This window comes from Bison bison, unplaced genomic scaffold (genome assembly GCF_000754665.1).
Source record: "Bison bison bison isolate TAMUID 2011002044 unplaced genomic scaffold, Bison_UMD1.0 scf7180017864456, whole genome shotgun sequence".
Classification (NCBI taxonomy): Eukaryota; Metazoa; Chordata; class Mammalia; order Artiodactyla; family Bovidae; genus Bison; species Bison bison.
Genome location: NW_011495018.1, coordinates 14616606 through 14620801, shown reverse-complemented (window position 1 = coordinate 14620801; position 4196 = coordinate 14616606).

Sequence of the window (4196 nt, the reverse complement as noted above, 5' to 3'; positions counted from 1 at the left end):
TGTGTGCTAGGAAAAAAAAAACAAAACCTGTACTAATCAGGTATCACAACAAGCATATAATTCCATAGTCTTGGCTTTCAAGTTTACAGTTTATTAATGGAGATGAAAAAAGTTACATGAATTTTTTTACAGTTATGGGAAGGATAAAAGGTAATTATATGCATCATTTACAATAGCAAAGATACGGAAACAACCTGTGTCCATTGATGGATGAATGGATAAAGAAATTGTGGTATTTACATACACTGGAACATTTTTCAGTCATAAAAAAGAAAGAAACCTTGTCATTTGCAACAACATAGATGGACCTCAAAAGCATTGTGCTGAGTGAAATCAGAGAAAGATGGGTACCATACGATTTCTTTTTTATGTGGAATCTAAAACAAACTAAAACAAACCAAACTCATGGATACAAAGAAGAGATTGGTGGTTGCCAGAGCAGGGGGGCAGGAGGTGGGAGAAACAGGTGAAGGGGGTCAAAGATAAAAAGGGGAAAAAGGCAAGAAAATTCTTTGGAAATTGTCCAGTATTAAAAATGAAATGATAAAAAAATGTAATAAGTAGGATAAAAATAATACGAGATGCAGTGGATATCCATAAACTGCAGAGATCATATATGACTAAGAGGAATCATAAAAAATATTCATGAAAGGTATTGTCATATGTGAACTGGTTCTCAAATTATGAGAATGGTTTTGCACATCATGAAGAGTGAGGAAGAACTGGCAAGGTTGAAGAACCAGCATGAGCAAAACCTCAGCAAATGCAGTGGGTGTGAAGGGGTGTGGACTTGCAGGCACAGAAGCTAGACTGAGGAGAGGACAGGAGGTCCTTTATGCAAGTCAAATAGTTTGTTTCATTCATTAAAAACTTTTGAGGAGAATATGATTAGAGATGTGATTCAAGATGAATAATCTGTAAGTAATGTCTAGAATATGTGACTGAAGAGACAGAAGCCTGGGACAGCAGCAGCATTTCAGGCAAGAGATGAAACCCCGAGCAGGGATTCTGCAGTATGTTTCATAGAAGGAAGCAAATGAGGGAGACACCAAAGAGGAAGCATCAACAGAGCTCAACACGACTCTCTGGAAGCCAGGGACCTTGAGGGTATCAAAGACCATGTGCACATTTCCTGCCAATGACTCAGTGAATAGAAGTTCCTACAACAGGAAGGGGAAGGCTGTGAGGAGAAGCTATTTGGACAGAAAAGAGTTTCTCAAAACTTGAGTATGGTAACTTTATGATTCACATAAGACACCCAGTTAGAAAGGCCCAGTAGACAATTGGTATTGCTGGGCGAGAAGCTTTGGAAAGAGGAGGGAAATCTTATAAAGAGACAAAAGGTGAGTTAGAGGGGGCTCTCTTGCCACACGTGGAAATATCTACACATCTACAAAATATGGAGAAAAGACATGACTCTTGGGGAATAATTGTGTTTGAAAATAAGAAAACTGAAAAAGTCGCCAGCCATGGAACAAGAGAAGCTGTAGAAGTAGGTGGGAAAACATGATTTCAGGAAACTTGTTCAGTGCCAGGGACAGTAAGTGCAGCTGAAAGACTGGGGAAAATCAACAATCTGAAAGGCTATTGAGAGATGTTGTAGTGTTTAGGGTTTGTACTGGGTGCACATCAGCTTTCATAATTATCTTGGGGATTATTTCTTTAACATATGTAACTTCAACTTCCTTATCTGAATAAAAAGTGAAACATATCAGGGTAATTGTGAGAACAAAATGGGCTAATGTAAATGTAACATCTAATACAGAACCTGATTAGTAAAGGGTAATTACCTCACATCATGAGTCTTTCTGGGAAGAGCAGGGTAGGCTCCCATGCTGGTCTAAAAATGTCTGCAGAGGGGAGAGAAAGGATAATGACTTGGGACTTTTTGGTGGTGAGGAGGTGAGGCTGGGACAAGGGTTTCCATTCCTACATGCAGGGGCTTCCATGGTTTGGACTTCCTATTCATGCCGAAAGAGGCTTTCTCAGCCCATTCAGGCTTTCTTGCCTAGTTGTGGGGCAGAAAGGACAAAGGTAATGGTGACTCTTAAAAGTTGTCAGCAGTCAAACATCAAAAAGTGGAGTCAGACTCTTACAAAGAAAGTGTTAATTGCTCAGTCGTGCCCAACTCTTTGCAACCCCATAGACTGTGACCAACCAGGCTCCTCTGTCAATGGGATTTCCCAAGCAAAAATACTGGAGTGGGTTGCCATTTCTTTCTCCAGGGTATCTTCCAAATGCAAGAATTGAACCTGGGTCTCCTGTGTTGCAGGCATATTCTTTACCACCTACGCTACTAGGCTACTAGGGAAGCCTTTCTTTCTTACAAAGTGTTTCCCAAGATCTCCCTTAGCTCGACCCCAGATATACCCACTGCTACTATAGCACCACCCTAAAAAGGGGAAGTATGATGGAAGAAAAGCCAGAGTGGAAAGAGACTTAAAAGTCTTAAACGACTGCAGTCAAAGTATCTTACCAAGTAAAACATTGCTAAGGCTTGTTCCAGGGCCTTGAAAGCACCGATATGAGAGAAGAGCCTTGAAATCCTTTTATGGATGAGCATTTGAATTATTTTAAAATGTGTTTGGCTGGATTTTCTCTACTTACGATCTTGTTGTCCTTTTGATGGGTGGAAAAATGTGACAGAAATACTAGCAAAGGGTAGAAATGCTGTTGGTAATGGAACAAGAAGTGTGTGGGACAGAAGTTTAATCCACACTGAAACAAATCATCACCCTCTCATTTCTTACCTATAAGTCACCTTCTTGTCCTTGGACCTACTTTTCTTGTTCTTCCTGAAATCCCTGCCCATCAACTAACCCTTTGCTCACCCGTATCTACCTACCTCATCATATTTCCTCCTGAGCCGATCTTCTAGGACTCTCCCTGTGATTCATTTCTGTTGGGTCCACATTCCCTCATAATTGCATAAGCCATTTACATCCAGACTTCCCTATTGTTATTTCACTTTCTCAGAACACCTACCCATTGATGATCCTCTCTTCCAGTCCTGCCTTTGTCCTAGGCTTGTTTGGACAAGTACCTAGCCTTTCTCAATGACATTCACTGAATATCTCCACACATTAACAGGAGCCTGGATTGAACCTACAAGTGATTATTATAGCCCCTAATTATAGAATGTTTACTGTTTGCCTTATGCTAAGCTAAGCCCTATATGAGCATAACCTCATTTTATCTTGACAGTAATACTCTATGGTATATAACTCCATATCACTCAGTCATGGTGATCATTTCATGATTTATCAGATCAGATCAGATCAGTCGCTCAGTAGTGTCCGACTCTTTGCGACCCCATGAATCGCAGCACGCCAGGCCTCCCTGTCTATCACCAACTCCCGGAGTTCACCCAGACTCACGTCCATCGAGTCAGTGATGCCATCCAGCCATCTCATCTTCTGTCGTCCCCTTCTCCTCCTGCCCCCAATCCCTCCCAGCATCAGAGTCTTTTCCAATGAGTCAACTCTTCGCATGAGGTGGCCAAAAGTACTGGAGTTTCAGCTTTAGCATCATTCCTTCCAAAGAAATCCCAGGGCCGATCTCCTTCAGAATGGACTGGTTGGATCTCCTTGCAGTCCAAGGGACTCCCAAGAGTCTTCTCCAACACCACAGTTCAAAAGCATCAATTCTTCGGCGCTCAGCCTTCTTCACATGATTTATAGGTATATCAAATCATCACACTGTATACTTTAAACGTATACAGTTTTACTTTTCAGTTATACTGAATATAGCTAAAGGAAAAAGAAAAACGAATAGTTGGACTAAGGATAAAAGGCAACAGTGATACTCAAAATAAAATTAGTGCAGGCAAGATATTGAGACATATACTTACTACTTAACATACAGAGGGAATCTGAGGCTCAGAAAAATTAACTAAGTTGTCAAAGATAGTGCTGCTAGAGAAGTCCTGCCTGGCTTGAATCCAGATCCAATTCTAAAGTCCAGGCTCCACATCACCATTTCTTCCAGGAGAAGCTGCTTCTAGAAGTGAAGCCTTTTCAAACTATATTGAAATCCCACACATGATTTGCCAATTCTTAATGCAGGTATAAATCCTCCCAACCTCTCCTTTCTTTACAATTGCCTCTTCGATGGTGACATTTTTCTTTATTATATTATTCTGACTTTGCTGAATGTGAAAGAATTTAACTTTCCAAAGTGTAATTTTAATATGCCAC